Genomic DNA, 19,812 nt, shown 5'->3' on the forward strand with positions numbered 1-19,812 from the left:
AGCATTTGTCATTTGTGGATTTTTGAATGATGGCCATTCTTACTGGTATGAGGTGATACCTCATTGTAGTTTTGATTTGCATTTCTCTGATAATTAGTGATATTGAGCATTTTTTCATGTGCTTATTGATCATTTGTATGTCTTCTTTGGGGAATTGCTTGTTCAGGTCTTTTGCCCATCTTTGGATTGGGTTGCTTGGTTGTTTCTTATTAAGCCGTATGAGCTACTTATATATTCTAGAGATCAAGCCTTTGTCAGTTTCATTTGCAAAGATTTTCTCCTATTCTGTAGGTTGTCTTTTTGTTTTACTTATGGTTTCCTTTGCTGTAGGGAAATCTATGTTCAGATCCCAAAACTGTAATTAGTAGATATTTTATCTGTCCTTGGAGGTAGTTTCTTAATATCTCTGAGTCTCAGTCTCTTCATCTGTGAAATAGGGATAAATTTAAATAATGCATATAAAGCACTTAGCATAATGCCTGGAATGAAATATATTTAATAAGTGTCAGCCATATTGCCCAAGATTACCTAGTTGTTTGGTGCTGGAATCCTAATTTCACAAACATTTCAATGTCCTTTATATAATATCCTCTTTAGCCCTATAGACCTGAGGACATAATAGGGATGGTATATGGAAAGTTTATATATTGTATATGATGATGTGTTAGCTTGGAAATGTAGACTTTCTTGGTTTGTTGTTAACTCACTGCTTTAAATCTTCTTCCATCACCTCAAACTTATTCATCATATCAATTACCTCTTCAGATAAATAAGCTGTCTTTGATTTGCAAATGACAGACACTCAATTCAAACAAGTGTGAGGGAAGAAGATACATTTATTGGTTCATATAAAAGGAAGTTGTGAAGTCCAGGGACAGAGCCGAGTTCAGGTACTCAAAAAATATAATTTCTCTCCAGTCTTGGATCTGATATTCTCTTTGTGACCCATTTCACTGACAGTCTCTCCTAACTCTTCTTCTGGACTGAACTCTCTCCTCAACTAAGCCCTGACTTTTGGGCTTCCATGTTCGTCCCTGCATTGTCCTATTTTAGCAAGAATTCTACTAAGTCATTTTAGCCAGAATCTCCCATCCTTGGTATCTAATCACCCTCAGTGATCTCCTTGATTTCCTCATCTTCCACCAACCCCCAGCTGATGTCTGATCTCCCTGGCCTGCTTTCAGCAAGAATCCTGTGAAGTTGATTTAGCCAGAATCCCCGTCTGGCCGTGATGTTTCCTCTTAGTAATTTTCCATCCACTGACCCCCTATCCTACTCCTTGGCTATAAATTCCCACTTTTCCTTGTTATATTTGGAGTTGAGCCCAATCTCTCTCCCCTACTGCAAAACCCAATTGTAGTGGTTCCCAAACCTATTTGATAGTACCCCTGAATAAAGCCTGCCTTAACATTCTGTAACAAGTATCAGGAATAACTTTTTTCTTTAATATTACTCCCACTGAGCCTGGGTTTTGCCAAGCTGGGACAGTAGAAACATGGCTACAGATAGTTCAGGATTATGTCATCCCAGTTTACCAACCCCAGGGGAAAGATAAAACATCTCTTTTCAGCATCTGTGTAAAAAAAATCTAAGAGATTTCTCACAGCAGCTGTGTAAGGATGCATTATCAGAGAAATCTTAGGGGAATTTTATCAAGAGAATGCATACTAATGCCATATATCACTGCATTGGACTATATATCGTGTTCTTCCCCAGTACTAAAATGTTTATCTTACAGTACTTAAGGGTCTACAACAGCACTAAAATATGTATCTTGTTTTAGTACTTAAAAGGTCTCCTATAAGGAGCCAATCCTTACTGACTAAAGAGAGTGTAAAAGGCGCCTATTTCAACTGCAGATGGCATTCTGGCCATCTCATCATCCTAAGGCACTTTCTTTGAGGAAGGCCCTTTTAGTATTGACAGTCTGATGGGATTGGTGACCCTGCTTGATACACCCACTAGAATAATGGAACCACTCATGCTTCATGCTCCCAAACTGCTTAGTTTCAAAGGAAACAAGTCTTCGCTCCCTTTTCAACTCCTGTCTTCACATTCCATACCTCACCCCTTTGCTTTTTTCTGACCTAACTCTGACCTCTTAACTGATTCAGAATGTGCTGAGTGCAGAATGCTCGCCAGATGGTTTTTTTAAATAGACTTTATTTTTTTTAAAGCCATTTTAGGTTCACAGCAAAACTGAGTGGAAGGCACAGAGATTTCTCCTTTACCCTCTGTGCCCCCCACCACTCACCCGTCCTCCCACATTATCAGCATTCCCCACCAGAGTGGTACATTCGTTACAGTTGATGAGCCTACATTGACTCGTCATCATCCAGAGGCCATCGTTTACATAAGGATTCACTCTTGGTGTTGTACGTTCTGTGGGTTTGGGCAAATGTATAATGACGTTTATCCACCACTATAGTATCACACAGAGTGCTTTCACTGCCCTGAAAACCCTCTGTGTTCCGCCTATTGATTGCTCCCTCCTTCCTAACCCTTGACAACCACTAATCTTTTTACTGTCTCCATAGTTTTACCTTTTATGGAATGTCATAAAGTTAGAATCATGCATATGTAACCTTTTCAAATTGGCTTCTTTCACTTAGTAATATGCATTTAAGTTTCCTTCATGTCTTTTCCTTTTGGGAAGTCAGTAAGATATGACTTCCCCACTAAGAAGTTACACTTTGACTCAATACCTCTTGGTATATCTAAAAAGATTTTCTTCTGGAACATATCAAGTGTTCTAAAAGATCTGCTCTTTACTCCAGTTTTCCCTAGGGTATTTTTGGCAGAGAGTCTTTAATACACGTCCAACTGAGTTGATGCTAATATGTGTCATCACCTAGAATGTAGTCCTTGACTGGCAAGTTGAACGTACTCCAGATTCTTCAGGGGCCTCTTTTGTAGCCTGGTTTATGCTTGAAAAATAGGTAATGTTTTTAGATGGCTCACTGCTAGGCCATGGGATATGCGTGTCCCCTGAGATACAGTGAAGAAATACACTGAAAGAGTAGGACAGTTAGGTGGGAGAACAAGGGTTTGTTCATGTTGAATCAGGGACCTGTTAGAATTCTGATACCAGGAGACTGTAGACAAGCCATTTGAGAAGGAGGCTTTTTGGATGAGTTAAGGTCAAAGTGAAACAGAAAAGCTTACTCACCATCAGACAGTAAGTTTATTTTTTGAGGCAAGTTTTGAGGTTGTGTAGTGGGCAGCCAAATCAAACAGGGGGGCCATGGAGTCATCTTTCTTTCATTTAAGATACTATTACACAGTCCATTCACATTTAATGTTATTACTGATATGGTTAGATTTATGTCTGCCATTTTGAATTTGTTTTTTCTGTGTCTCAAGTCTTTTTTGTTCTTTTCCTCTTTACTACCTTCTTTTGCATTAAGTGAATGTAGTCTAGTACCCTTTAATGATTTCTTTTGATGATCATACCAGGTAACAAATTTTTTTTATATACACTTAATTGTTTCCTTAAGATAAATTCCTAGAAGTGGAATTATTGAGTCAAAAAATTGGCACATTTATAAACCTTTGATATTCATAGCCACGTTTCTCTCCTGAAGAGTTGTTGCAAGTTTACATTCCCATCAGCAAGGCCTTTATGTGTTGTTGACTGATCCTAGGTATCAGTCTCTTAGAGGGTTTAACTTAATTCATTATAACTGGCTCTTACATAAATACTGAAATTTGAGCTGAAATCTAGTAATTTAAGGCTGATTTAATGTTCAGAATTGAGGATCAGCTATGAAATTAGCTTTCTTGGTAATTAGCACCTGGTATTATTTAATGGTGATTATCCTGATGAATTTCCAGAAAAAAGTATAGCTTTTTATCTCAGATCCTACCATATCTCAGCTAATCTCAGAATGAGAATGAGGACGAGGACATATTATTGATCTATTTGACTAGAGCCTCAGCCAACCTTAACATTGGAGAGATTTAACACAAAATGCTTTCTTTAAACCAAGTCATTCTGAGTTTGAGCATAGTTTCAGGCCTAATTCCTAACACTCTTTCCTCTATAATGTACAATCAAGATCTTTCTCCTAGTTCTTTGTGATGATGGGATAGTTCTGTACCTTGATAATAGTGGTGGTTACAGAAATTTACATATGTGATAAAGTGGCTTAGAACCATGCACACACATTGTATCAGTGTCAGTTTCCTGGTTTTACTATGTTAACATAGCTATGTAAAACATAACCATTGGGAGAAATTGGGGAAGGATACATGGGACCTCTGTGCTATCTTCAGTTTCCCATGAGTCTATAATAATTTCACAGTAGAAAATTTAAAAAAGAAATCTTCCTCTAAGCACTACCAAAGGAACATTTTAAATTTATTTTTTGCATAAATTATGCCTTCAGTTTTACTCTCTCCCCTTTTCCACCTAGCCCATTACCATTATCCCATTTCTATTACTTCTCTTAACTTATTTTCTTCTATACACTTCTCATATATTTTTATGTAATACAAGCAAATATGGATATATATTACTTTTTCCAGGTTTCCCACAGAAAGGGTATGTGTTAGTCTGGGTCCTCTGAAAAGCTATTGCCAAGACAGAATTTAAGAGTAATTCCCAGAGTTTTAATTGTTATGTCAAAGAGAAAATGTATTTGCAATTTATAATAAATATTTCTAAAATTGTTCTCCATAGGTGTTTAGTATTTTGCAATCCCGTAGGCAAAGTAAGAGACTGAAGAGTTGGTTTCTTCTCAACTTGCCAGAAGAATGTACTGTCAGACTTTTGAATTTTGTAAATCTGGATTTTGTGATGTGATTTTAATTTGCATTTATGTTATTATGAGTAAGTTTGAGCATCTTTTCGTATTTTTAAAAGTCATTGGTATTTCTTTTCCTATGGACTGTCTGTCCTTTGCTAATATTTCTACTGGGTTGGTAGGTACTCTTCATGTATAAAGGAGATTAACCTTTGTAATAAGATTTGCTACTTTTTTCAGGTTGTATTGTCTTTTGGCTTTCTTTATGGTGTGTTATGCCATTCAGGAGTTATTCTATGTAGTAGAATATATTAATCCCTTATTTTATGGTTTCATAGTCTTAACTAGACTTTCCTCTCTCCAAGGTTCTAAAAGAAGAATTCCATGTACTCTTCTAGTATTTTTATGTGTGAACTTGTTATGTATGATTTTTAAAATTAAATCTTCTGTTGAGTTTATCCAAGTGTATGGTACAAAGTATGCATTCACCTATTTTTTGAGGTAGAGTTGATTTACAATATTCTATTAGTTTTAGGTATACAACATAGTGATTCAAAATTTGTATTGATTATACTCCATTTAAAATTACTATAAAATATTGGCTACATTCCTTGTGCTGTGCAGTATATCCTTGTAGCTTATTTATTTTAAACATAGTAGCGTGTATTTCTTAATCCCCTACCCCTGCCTTGCTCCTCCCTGCTTCCCTCTCCCCACTGGTAACCACTAGTTTGTTCTCTATGTCTGTGAGACTGTTTCTGTTTTGTTACATACATTCATTTTATTTTTTAGATTCCATATATAAATGATAACATACAGTATTTGTCTTTTGCTGCCTGACTTATTTTACTAAGCGTAATATCTTCCAGGTCCATCCATGTTATTGCAAATGGCAAAATTTTGTTCTTTTTATGGCTGAGGAGTATTGCGTTATGCGTGTGTGTGTGTGTGTGTGTGTGTGTGTGTGTGTGTATGTATGCTACATCTTCTTTATCCATTCATCTGTTGATGGATACTTAGGTTGCTTCCATATCTTGGCTATTGTAAATAATGCTGCTATGAACATTGGGGTGCATGTATCTTTTCAAATTAGTGTTTCGTTTTCTTCGGCTATATACCCAAAAGTGGAATTGCTGGATTATATGGTAGTTCTATTTTTAGTTTTTTGAGGAACCTCCACACTGTTTCCATAGTGGCTACACCAATTTACATTCCCACCAACAGTGTACAAGGGTTCCCTTTTCTCCACATCCTCATCAATGTTTGCTATTTGTAGACTTTTTGATGATACCCATTGCAACAAGTGTGAGGTGATATCTCATTGTTTAATTCGAATTTCTCTAATGATTAGCAGTATGAGCATCTTTTCATGTGACTGTTGGCCATCTGTATGTCTTACTTGGAAAAATGTCTATTCAGGTCTTCTGCCCATCTTTGAATCAAGTTGTTTTGACATTGAGTTGTATGCACTGTATATATTTTAGATATTAACCCTTTATCAGTTATATCATTTGCAGATATTTTCTACCACTCAGTAGGTTGGCTTTTCTTTTCCGATGATTTCCTTTGTAGAATAGATGACCTTTTAAAAGTTCCTGTCACTGAATCCTCAGGACTCATTGGGTGGCTGGGTGCTGCCCTCTAGTGCCTCTGGCTACCATCTAGTGATACCTGCTACACTTCTGCATAGTATAGTGACCTGCTGTATGAGTGCTGGTGGTCTTGCTGCCTGACACGGCTGAGGCTTCCTGTTCAGCTTAGCTCTTGGGCACTAATAAAAATGCTCACATATAAAAACGTTGCTTCTGAATAGCAGCAACCGTGCCTCTCTGTCCCTAGCACCTGGGACATCTAAGATGTTCGCTAGTATTTTCTAAGAATGAGACACAGCAAAACTCTCTTGTAAGGCTTATGTGGAGGGAGAAAATCACAGCACTGGCCTGTCTGGATTTTTCTTTATGGAGCTATGATATGACCCATCGTACATGTGGATCAGTAACTGTGGGGTTCCCTGAAGAAATTCTGTTATAGCAATAATTGTGATGTGGTAGCATTATCATGGAAGCAGGGTCTGGCTCTAGCAAGTTTTCTAGAAAAGGTTGAATCTGAATCCTTTATAGTTGTGTAGCCCTCCATGGTTCACTATAAACCATGAGGCAGGAAAGGCAAATGTGGAGGTCTGTACCCACATCATTAAAAATGACAGTGTGTTCATTACGTGAATGTGCCCTTGTTTAGGAAGACACTGATCCCACTGTCCTATCCACACAAGCACCCTCCATCAGTGGTACCGAATCAATAAATAAAGCTGTACTAAAGGCCTATTCTGCAAAAAAAGGCATAAGATTGTCTTTGGCTCTAACTCCTCAGCTTGGAGATAGGAGCAAGGGCTGGGTGAGTTCCTGTAGAAGAGTTTGCAGCAGATGGTTTTAACGTCTTAGTGGGATGACAGTAACAATGGGTTATTTGGTGCATTGGTTGGAACTGGTGCCACGTTTGCTGACTTTGATGATTTTGTCTGGGGCAAGAAGTCAGGCTAGTGGGAGACTGAAAAATGTTGCAGCAACAAAAAGGTGGCAGCAGCTGCAGGAAGCAGGAGCTGATTGGGTAGGAGATAAAGTATTCTGTTCACTTTCTCTTCATCTAGTTGGTGTGGGGGAGTCCCATCCTAAGGTTCTGGGGATGGCCAAAAAATGCATGACACCTGACACGGAACCCGTGCGATTGACAGCAGTTTATTAATCACATTTATTCACAGCCCGAGGAGGAGGACACAAAACACCATGTAGTGCCATACTGGGCTGCTCTCGGGAATAAACTGAACAAACGGGCGGTAGGAGGTAGGCTTAACAGTAACAAGAAGGTGAGGTGACTCTTGGTTCCCACAGGAGGATGTGATTGGTTTGTATGAGTAATTCCACAGGCTGCTGGGAGGTAAAGCCCATTAGGTTGAGGATGGGTGAGGTGCAGCTGGTCCAGCTGACAGGGAAACTAGTGAGTAGGGGACCTTTCCCACTGGGTAAGGGGCATATCTGGCAAGAGTAGAACTCATGGTTGGGCCTTTGGGACCCTATAAGGCTCAAAGATGTCGAGGCAGCACATGAAACTTTAGGCTTTATAATACATACAGGGCAGTAATAAAAGATTAAGCTACTTTGTAGGTTTCTTAACCTACTATTAAAAAGTTGACACAAGATGCTTTTTACTTGTATATTCACCTTATTTGATTTTTGTTAACCAATCGTTCAGTGCTTTTTGGTAGAAAAAGTCTTCTTGTTCTTGTATATGGAATTTTCAAGTTCAAGAAAATTGTTGAAGGAGCTCAAATCCATCTCATGTTCAGGTGGGACTATTCCTAAATTATCTTAAATGTAAGGATCTATTTTGGTTTTGAAAAGATAATAAGGACTTTTTAAAAAATAGCATGTAGTAATTGTTTTTTTGTCTTAAATCATTTTAAAAATATTCTTAATTAGGCCTGGGGAAAAAACCTCATGAGAATTGGATTTCTGGTAATGGCTTTATTGAGATATAATTCACATGCCATATAATTCACCCAATTAAAGAGTAAAATTCAGCAGTTTTTAGTATATTCACAGAGTTAGGCAACCATCACCACTCTCAATTTAAGAACATTTTCATCACCTCAAAAGAAACCCCGTATCATTTAATCATCACCCCTCAACCTTCCCATCCCCCAACCCTAGGCATTCACTTAATCTACTTTATGTATAAATTTGCCTAGTTTGGACATTTAATGTGAATATAATTAACAATATTGGTCTTTGGAGACTGGCTTTTTTTAACTAAGCAGAACATCTGAAAGGTTCTTCCTTGTAGCACATATCAGCAGTTCATTCTTTTATGGCTGAATAATATTTCATTATATGGACATGTAACACATTTGTTTATCCACTCACCAGTTGATGGGTATTTGAGTTGTTTCTGCCTCTGGCTATTATGAGTAATGTTGCTATGAACATTCATGTACAAGGTTTTGTATGGGCATGTTTTCATTTCTCTGGGTGTATTCCTAGAGTAGAATATGGGTCATATGGTAACTCTGTGTTTGACCTTATGAGGAGCTGTTTTCCAAAGTGGCTGCACCATTTTACATTACCACAAGCAGTATATGAGGGTTCCAATTTCTTCACGTCCTCACCAACTCTAGTTATTACCTGTCTTTTTTATTATAACCATCCTAGTGGTTGCAAAGTGGTATCTCACTGTGGTCTTGATTTGGATTTTTCTGATGACCAGTGTTGTTGAGCATCTTTTCACATGTTTATTTGCCATTTGTATATCTTCTCTGAAGAAATGTCTATGCATGTCCTTTGCCTATTTTTTGGATTTGGTTGTTTGTCTTTTTGTTGTAGGAGTTCTTTATGTTTCTGGATACCAGTCTTTTATCAGATATATGATTTGCAGATATTTCTCCTATTATTTGGGTTATCTTTTCATTCTCTTGATAGTGTCCTTTGATGCACAGAAGTTTTCAGTTTGGATAAAGACTAGTTTCTCTATTTTTTTCTTTGTTTATGCTTTTGGTATCATATATAAAAACAACATTGCCAAATCCAAGGTCATAAAGACTTTCTCCCATATTTTCTTCTAAGAGTTTTATTGTTTTAGCTCTTAAGTCTTTGATCCATTTGGAGTTAATTTTGCATCTGGTATGAGGTAGGGATCCAAATTCACTCTTCTATGGATATCCTGTTGTCACAGTACCATTTGTTGAAAAATTCTTTTCCCCATTGAGTTGTTTTGACACTCTTGTCAAAAATCAGTTGACCATATATTTGAGAGTCATTTCTCAATTCTCAACTCTATTCCATTGAGATATATATATAGATATATATAGATAGATAGATAGATAGATAGATATAGATAGATAGATATATAGATATATATATCTGTCCTTATGCTAATACCATGACCATGCTGTATTGATTACTGTAGGTTCATAGTAAGTTTTGAAAGCAGGAAGTGTGAGTCTTCTACACTACTTTGCATTCTTTTTCAAGATTCTTTTGACTATTCTAGATCCCTTGAATTTCCTTACAGGTTTTAGGATCAGCTTATGAATTTCTGCAAAGAAGCTGGCTGGAATTCTGATAGGGATTATGTTGAATCTGTAAATCAACTTGGGGAATATTGCCTTTTCGGCAATATTAAATCTTCCAATCTGAGTACATAAGATATCTTACCATTTATTTAGGTATGTTTAAAGTTTTCAACAATGTTCTGTAGTTTTCAAAGCATAAATTTTAAACTTCATTTGCTAAAATTTTTCCTCAGTATTCTTTTTTATGCTGGTGCATGTGGAATTGTTTTCTTAATTCCAGCTTTGGATTATCATGGTTAACTTAAGGTTCACTTGAAGTATGACATACATACATAAAAATAGACAAATCTTAAGTGTACATCTCAATAAATTAGCAGAAAGTGAACACATCTAAATATCCACCTCCATGATGTTCAAGATACAGAACATTACTAGCACCTATTGTATCCCCTCCTAATCACCTCCCACCTTCCCTTCTCCCTAAAGGTAACGTCTCTTCTGATTTCTAACATCTCTGTTTGAATTTTATATAAATGGAATCATACAACATCTATTATTTTATTCAACATTATTTTTGTGAGATTTATTCATATTGTTTTATGTAGGAGTAATTTATTCATTTTCATTGTTGTATAGTATTCCATTGTATGAGTATACCACAATTTATCCATTCTACTGGTGGACAAATTTGTTAATTGCTTTTAGTTTGAGATTATTTTAAATAATGCTGCTTTGAACATTCAAGTATGTTTTGTCTTTTGGTGAACATGTATATACATTTCTCTTGGGTATAAACCTAGGAGTAGAATTGCTGGGTCATAAGGAAATGCATATGGTAATCTTTAATAAATCCTCCCAGTTTTCCATTGTGATGGTACCAATTTACACTTATACCATGTATGCATGGGAGTTTTAATAGCTCCAGAGCCTTGTCATTTCTTGGCATTGTTGATCTTTTTAATTTATCCTTTCTGGTAGGCCTATAGTAGTATATCATTGTGGTTTTAATTATTTATATTTTTGTGACTTCTAGTGAGATTGAAAGCCAGCCATTTAGATATCTATTCCTGTGAAGCACCTATTCAAGTCTCTTGTCCATTTGCCTACTGGGTTGTCTGCCTTTTTCTTATTGATTTAGGTATTTTTTCTTCAGATACTATGGATGCAATCCATCTATTGACTAAATGTTATATATATATATTCCCCTTCTGTGGCTTGCCTTGCCACTCTCTTACTGGTGTCTTTTGATGAATAAAAGATCTTGATTTTAATGTGGTCTGATGCGCCAACCTTCCTTTATGGTTAGTGCTTTATGTGTCCCTTTGAAGAACTTTTCCCTGTCCTCAAGGCCATGAAGATATTCTTCTACGTTACATTCTAGAAGCCTTCTGATTTGCTGTGACTACCCTCAAGCAACAGGTTGGGGCCCCAGCCTAAAATGTGACTCTGATGTCAAGACTGATGTTGCCACAGGCACATGTCAAGAGGGTATGAGAGGTTTTATTGCTCACATAGGGGAGGTCTCTTGGGAGAGCAGAGCAGGCCCCCAAAGCAAGTCCTGAGCAAGCAAAGAAAGGAGACTGGCTTGGAATTTTTATTGTGGATTTGATGTTGAGGCCAGAGTGAGGGTTCCCATGTGTGGGCAGGGACCCTGTGTGGTTTGAATCTCCCACTAGTATCAAAGGAGAGAAACCAGGTTTTCTTATCAGTTTCCCAGATATTCGGCATGAGGGGAAGAGAGAGTGCTGAGGCTTTAAAAAGCCATCAGCAGTCAAACGTCAAAAAATGAGTCAGACTCTTTATTATGTGGTTTTACTTTTGTCATTTAGATATACTGTACATCTGGAGTTGAATTTTGAGTATAGTTTGAGGTAGAGGTTGCTTCATTTTTTTTTAACCTAAGGATATCCAAATGATCTACCTGCATTTACTTAAAAGATTCTTCCTTCTCCACTGTTCTGCAGTGCCACATTGTTATAAATCAAGTGTCTATATATGTATAGGACTTTCTTTATTCTCTGTTCTGTTTCATGGTAACACTTTGTCTATTCTTGCACCAGTATCACAGTATCTGATTACTGTATATTTATGATAAGTAATTCACATATAACATTGTATTAGTTTTAGGTGTAAGCTTTATAATAAGTTTTAACACCTGGTAAATGATCCCCTTTGTTCTTCTTCAAGATTGTCTTGGCTAATCTTGGTTCTTTACATTTCTTTGTTTCTTTACATTTTAGACTCAGATTGTCAGTTTTCTCACACACACACAAAGATTATCACTGGAATTTAGATTGATATTTCTTTGAAACCACAGATCAATTCAGGAGACATCTTTATGATATTGAGCCTCTTAATACATGAACATGGTATATTCCTCATTTATTTAAGTTTTCTTTAACTTCTCTGAATAAAGTTTTATAAATTATGCATGGAGCTCTTGCCTACCTTTTGTTAGATTTATTCCTGGTTGATTATTTTTGGTGACTTGGTAAATTGTATTAGTTTTATTTTCTAATTTTTTGTTGCTAATGTATAAAAATTCTATTGACTTTTATATATTGGTCTTCTATCTAGTAACCTTTTTAAATTCACTTCTTTATTCTAAGAGTTTTATCTGTAAATTCTGTTGGATTTTCAACATATAAATCAAGTCATCTGTGAATTATGGCTGCTTTATTTCCTCCTTTCTGATCCTTACCTCTTCGCTCTTTTTCATGCCTTATTACATTGGCTAGGACCCCCAATATAATATTGAATATAAAGAGTGACAGCAGGCATATCTATCTTACTCCTTATCTCAGGGGAAAAGTTTTCAACATTTCTCCTTTAGATATGTTTGCTTAGTAGATACTCTTTATCAGATTTCTTTTATTCCATGTTTGAGGAAACTGCTTATCATTCATGAGTGAATGTTTAATTTTATCAAATTCTTTTTCTATATTTATCAATTTGATTGTATAATTTTTCTTCCTAATTCACTTAGTGTGAATTGTAGTGATTGCTTTTTCAATCCTAAACTTGCCTTGTGCTCCTGAAATAAACCCAGTTCAGTCATAGTGTGTTACTGTTTTTACATATCATTGGATTTGGTTTGGTAACATTTTGTTTAGGCTGGTAAAACCTATGTTCATAAATGAGATTAGCTTGTAAATTCTCTTCTCATACTATCCTTATCAGGCTTTGGTATCTTTTGGCTGGAATCTAAGCTAGAGGCACTGGCAATTTCAGATTACCATAGTTCAGTCAGGGACATAGAGGATTCAAAGTGGATTCAGTCCCTGTGGGGGTTTGTGTATTTCCAACTACACTTATTGCTATGGCCCCTTCAGGGTCCCAGCCGGAAGTCTCTGTTATTTACCAGAGCCCCTACTCCTTGTCAAGCCTGGAATTCCAATTCTTGTTTCTTTTGTTTTATGAATCTGTCGAATTTTATGGTCAGCATTTCAGCCTCTTAGCTCTTATCATTGACAGTAGCCTTAAGGGGAAGAATAACCCCAAATGTCAGATTCCCATCTGCCAACTTCCCTTCTCACCTGAGTCATAGCCCCATAATTTCTCACTGCTTTAGTACTGCCTTCAAACAGACTTTTTTAAAATAGATTTTTATATTTTACAGCAGTTTGAAGTTTACTGCAACACTGAGGGATTTTTCCATATACTCCTATCCCCCCAGTACACAACTTCCTCCACTGTCAGCATCCTGCTCCAGACTGGTACATTTGTTACAGTTGATGAACCTGCACTGACATATCATTATCACCAGAGTCCATAGTTTACCTTAGGGTTCACTCTCGGTATTATACATTCTGTGGGTTTGGACAAATGTATAATGACATGTATCCACCATTTTAGTATACAGAGTAGTTTCACTGCCCTAAAAATCCTCTGTGCACCACCCGTTCATCCTTTTGTTCTCCCCAATCCCTGGCAACCACTGATCATTTTACTGTCTCCATACCTTTTGCCTTTTCCAGAATGTCATATAGTTGGACTTACACAGTATGTAGCCTTTTCATACTGACTTCTTTCACTTAGTAGTATGTATTAAAGGTTCTTCCATCTCTGTTTATGGCTTGATAGCTCATTTCTTCTTAGTGCTGAATAATATTTCATTGTCTTAGATCTACTACAGTTTATTTATTCCTTCTCCTACTGAAGGACATCTGGGTTACTTCTAAGTTTTGAAATTCTGAATAAAGTTACTATAAACATCTGTGTGCAGGTTTTTGTGTGGGCATAAGTTTTCAACTCCTTTGGATAAATACCAAAGAGTACTATTGCTGGATCATTTAGTAAGGGTATGTTTAGTTTTGTAAGAAACTGCCAAACTGTCTTCCAAAGTGTCTATCATTCTGCATTCCCACCAGCAATGTATCAGAGTTCCTGTTGCCCCACATCCTCACCAGCATTTGGTGTTGTCAGTGTTCCATATTTTGGCCATTCTAACAGGTGTGTAGTGGTACCTTGCAGTTTTAATTTGCATTTCCCTGATGACATATGATGTGGGGCATCTTTTCATATGCTTATTTGCCATCTGTATTTCTTCTTCATTGAGATGTTTGTTAAGGTCTTTGGCCCATTTTTCAGTGGGGTTGTTTATGCTTATTGTTGAGTTTTAAGAGGTTCTTTTGCAAATGTTAGATAAAATTTCTTTATCATATGTCTTGCAAATATTTTCTCCCAGTCAGTGACCTGTCTTTTCTTCCTCTTGACAGTATTTTTCTTAGGACTGAAAATTTTAATTTTAATGAAATCTAGCTTATCAGTTCTTTCTTTCACGGATCATGCCTTAACATTTTTTTATTTGTCAATCGTTCTAGTTCTTAACAGGGGTGGTCTGAGTAAACTTAATCTATCATTAGATTGGCAGCTCCCTTATTGTTTACTTTGAAATGCTTTTTTAAACTGTGGAAGTACAGTAGCATATTCCAAGAAATGTACTCACAACTTTATCACCCTAACAAAAACTGCCAAAGGTCTGGGCTGCCTCTTTCTGGTCTTTTTTTCTCATGGGTACATTTTTACACAGCTATAATTGTATTGCTCAAATAATTTCACATGCTGGCTTTTTCACTTACCCTATCTCATCAGTATTCTACCTAACTAATTATTGTAACTGTCAGTTTTTTCTAAAAGCTTTTAAATTTTTTAAATCCTCCCAGGAGAAGACCCATAGCTACTTTTTTTTCCCCATAGCTACTTCTTAAACCGTGGACCAGCTAGCCTGTGCACAGTGATACTAGTGATGGGTAGAACAGAGAGTGGCCCACTCTGCTGGCCCTGTTGATCGTGGCTAAACCAGGTTTGGCCAGTGGAGCAGTAGAGCCATGAAGCCAAGTACAGGAGAGCAGAACTAGGAGATCTGATCATTATTAACAATGCCTTAGCTGAGGAGACCTGACACTCAGCCTATCTCAGCTTCTTCCTGCCCTCTCCTCTGCTCTGAGTCATGAAAGTTAGCCAGTTGTCTGCAGCTTCCTCTAATCCCTCCTCTGCTTCAGTCTGCTCAGTACACCCACCCTGCTCTTTTAGCATCCGTCCCAGCAATGGTAGTAGCTTCTGCCGAAGCCTGCAGTTAGGAGATGGCCTTATCTTCTCAGCCTTGTGCTAAAGTATTCCTGTCAGTTTATACTTAAACCTGTGTCTTCTTGTTCAACACCTGTCTGGCTGGTGGAGCAGGTGATTAATGAGTATATCATGGGCCTGGATTTAAAAAACAAAAAAAAACAAAAAACCTTGCCAGTCATGACAGATGATACCCACTCCTTCGTCTACTAGGAATGTTCCTGTGCCAAAGATTGCCTGAAAGGACCTGTTCTTTAGAGAAGCAGCTCTCAACCTTTTTTCTGCTCTGATACATTTGACGAATGATACTCATATACTCCAGTGACAATTTCCCACATGTGTGCTGTGACTCTACCCCCTTTCTCACACAGCAAAGCACATCTGAATGGAAGTGAGTAAAAGTGGCATATTATAGAGATAAACTTAAATTGTCATTATTTTTCATTGGCTGAAACACAAAATTTGAGGTGATTTTATTTAGTAACAAATCATCAAGTTTGAAAACCACTTCTTTGGAGAAAAACAGTCATTCCTCTCATCAGAAGTCAACTACTGAGCACCTTCTGAGGCACAGCTGCAACCCTGTATGTGGTCAGTCATAAGCAAGTTAATTTTGTTATAGTTTTTACCCTCAATATAAATTAAACTTACAGCTCCATGATATTATACTTTATACTTTTGTGACATATATATATATATATATATATATATATATATATATATATATATAGTTTATTGGTTCTTCAAAACCCAAGCCTGTTTTTTTTCCAGTGAAGTCAGTGATACAATTCCTAGAATCAGGTATCCGATTGTACTTTGCTCTCCACTGACTGCCCTATGGCCCATGCTTGTGTCTAGCCCCTAACCCTAGGTACTTTTGCCATCCTAGAATTAAGATTGCTTGGGAGAAACAGGGAAAGAGTGAGGAGGGACAAGCCGTCTCCCCAAGGGCAGCGATTTGTTAGGCACCTCTGGAAGACCCACACAGTAATGTAAAGTCTTTGCCCAAACTCAAAAAGAGCTGTAAATATAAGACACTCAAGACACTCCTAGGATACTTGAGAGGTGTTTCCTGACATGACAGTGATGGCTAATGTCATGAGTCCTTCCCAAAATCCCAGGCAGTTAAAACTATTGGTGGCCCTCATATTTCCAAGGGATAGATGCAAATGAATAGAAATGGTTAAATAGCTTAAAATACTCCAGTTATCTGGAGAGGTGAGAACAAGAAGTCAATATGAATGTTTGGGTTTAATATGGTTGTAAAAAATCCTCCAAAATAGACATTCTAGAGGGGTTTTACCCTTTTCTGTGTTCAAAATTCAACCTTCGTCATTCTATATTATGTCCCTTTTTCAGTATAAAAACTTGTGCTAACCTAAAGGTGCTTTACAGAGTTTATTATTTTATAGAACTGCAGTGCCATGTGTCAGATAAGCTAGGATTAAAATATTTACAAAAGATTTGTCATTTTTGATAATGGAAAAAATTTTACTCAGTATTTATATTCTAGAGATATAAAGTCTTTGAGCATAAGGTATGCACTTGGACAAGGGCTTGGGGAAAACGTGCAATACAGGTGAGAGAATATATCGTTACTGAAGCTGTTTCTCACAGGCTGCCTTTACCTATAGTGCTATTGTAAGCTACAATTTCAGATAATAAATATTTTAGACTGGTGGCTCTCTGTTGCATCTATCCGACTCTGCCCTTGTAGTGAGAAAGCAGCCACAGACAGTACATCAGTAAATGGGGATGACTGTGTCCCAGTAAAACTTTTCAAAAATAAGCAGCCTGATACTCACACTGTACTACATTTTCATGAAGCATGCCTTTATTATAGGTAATTGTCATGTTAAAGTGTGACTGTTTTTTAAATGCAAACGTTCAGTGCAAATTTGTGCATTGAAATAAAATGCATTATTTTTCACCTGGCACAAAAAATATGTGGGCCCACTGTTTTTACGATGTAGTTAGTAGTTACTTTTGCCTGTGATAGTTGTGGCAACCAGAAACTAGCTGAGGCACAGCTCTTTGTTGGGGAGCCTGCAGCAATCTTCTTGATTTGCCTAGAGATATCTTACCCTGTGGAAATGCTGAGAGCAAGCAAGGTGAGAGCTGCTCCAGGACTGGGCCGTGGGGCAGGGTCCAAGGTCATTTGGTTCCTTCCCCCTACTATCCCATAGCCCCCCCCCCCACTCCCAGGTCTGTTGTTCTGATCTTGGATTTGTGGGAGAATTCTGTGGGGGACTTTCATCTACTTATTTTCCAAGTGAGATTCTCTTCTATATTCATGAAATTGAAAACTGGTTAATATTCCCTTCAGTCCAGACACATTTGCACTGTATCTTGCTGAAATTTCACAAAGTATTAATGCCCTTCCAGTACTGAAATGGATTTTCTCCTATTTTTATATTTCCTTGGACATCTCAATAGTGATTTTGAAGAGAAAGGAATAAAATGGAAAAGGCAATCTGGTTAAATGGGTTCAGTGCTCATTGGCAGTTCTTTTATACCATGAATTCTCTTCTCAGTACTTTCAAGAGTTCCCTCAGGAGAAAAGTACATGGATGGAACACACTGAGCCCTTGCATATCTTAAGAGCACTTTCTTAGCACTTTCTTTTCCCTTTCCCGCCATTTAAAAATTTTATCATGAAATATTTAAGCTATATTATTTGTGTTAGCTCCGGTTCTCTAGAAAACAGAGCCCAGGCAAAACTTAAGTACTAATTCTTTATAGGGAGAGTGAGAGAAAGGGGAAGTGAGGCAGGAAAGACTGGAAAGCAAATGTAAGGTGGTGCATTACAGAGCCAGCCCAACTGTCACTTAGCCATGTAGGACATCTCTGGGCAGGCAGAACAAATACTGTGCCTCATAACAATCTGTTAAGAGATGGAGAACAGAGAGAGAATTCATCTGCCTATCTGGTAGCCAGCCTCCAAGATGGCCCTTAACAGTCTCATCATATTTATAATATATTTATATTATATTTATAATATGAATGTACCACTTATAAATATAATATAAATAAATATTTGTGTATTCCCCATACCTTTTTACAAAAATGAGAGTAAACTATATACTTGCTTCACTTGTGTACAAGAGCATATATTACCTATCTCATCCTTTTTAATGGCTGCATAGTAGTCCATTGTATGGATATATCATAATTTTATTTAACCAATCTCATGTTTAACTTGTTTCCACTCTTTCACTATTATAAGTAATGATGTAGTGAACACCCTTACACATGTCTTTGTGAGTTTTTCTATTAGTTAAGTTCCTAGAAAGAGAAATGCTCAAAGGCTATGTGCATTTTATATTTGCACAGGCATCCCTAAATTGCACTCCAAATTTTGTTCCTTTTTATGTTCCAACCAGCAGCATGTAAGAAAGCCTCTTTCCCACACTTTCTCTAAACATAGTTTATAATCATTTTTATTTTTGTCAATCTGAGAAATGAAGATGATAATCTTGTTTTAATTTGCATTTTCTTATTATGAGTAAGATTGATCAGTTTTAAGGTGATAAATGTTTCTTCTAGAAAATCACCTCCAAACAACAAGGAAAATAAGAATTGAAAATGGTATCTTTGTGGAGGGTATAGCTCAGGGTAGAGTGTGTGCTTAGCACTCATGAGGTTTTGGGTTCAATCCCCAGTACCTTCACTTAAAAAATAGATAAATAAACCTAATCCCCACACCCCCACCCCCACTCACCAAAAAAAAAAAAAAAAGGAAAGAAAGAAAATTATACTTAGGTAAACTAGGAAACAGCTATATCTCAGAATTATGGTACATGAAAATGAAAAGTAGTCAGAAGAAATATAAGTGCTCTGACTTAGAAAATGTAGTCAAACCCAGGATGCTCCAGAGTTCCTTTAGGGATTTATTGATGTCATCAAATATCTAAGCACTGTCTATTCTTCTCCATCATCCCCAGATGCTGATGTTTTATCCTCTGACCTGTAACCTCAGGGTCACTAGATGACTACTCTAAGTGTAAGCATTAGTCCAACTTCTTATTCAGAGGTAGAAAGCAAGGGGTCACAGGTTGGGGAGCTATAAGCAAGCTCTCATATCTTGTCTCTTTTATCAGAAAATGAACTCTTTCCAAGCAAGAAACCGCCCCCCAGCTAATTTCCCCATATTTCTTATTAATCAGAAGTGGGTCCACATATCCATCCTTAGATGCAAAGTAGTCTAGAAACTGGGACTCTGGCAAAAGGGATCAATTATTTTGCCATGTATTATTGATTAATAAACCACTCCCAAAGAGTGGTTTAAAAGACAATTATAGTATTTTATTATCTCTCATTGTTTGTGTGATTGACTGAGGTCAGCTAGGCAGATTTGTTTGGGACCTGTCCACAATTGCAGTCAGACAGTGCTGGTGCTGGAATCATCAGAAGACATTCATCTACACATCTGGT

At 37.1% G+C, this 19,812-nt stretch overlaps 1 long non-coding RNA gene across 1 annotated transcript in view; it reads right to left on the reverse strand.

Annotated features, from left to right (window-relative positions):
• LOC116151801 (uncharacterized) overlaps nucleotides 1-19,812 on the reverse strand; it is a 134,800-nt gene that overhangs the window by 54,141 nt on the left and 60,847 nt on the right. The gene's annotated exons all lie outside the window — the stretch shown is intronic.

Source organism: Camelus dromedarius, chromosome 10, assembly GCF_036321535.1.
Source record: "Camelus dromedarius isolate mCamDro1 chromosome 10, mCamDro1.pat, whole genome shotgun sequence".
Taxonomy (NCBI): Eukaryota; Metazoa; Chordata; class Mammalia; order Artiodactyla; family Camelidae; genus Camelus; species Camelus dromedarius.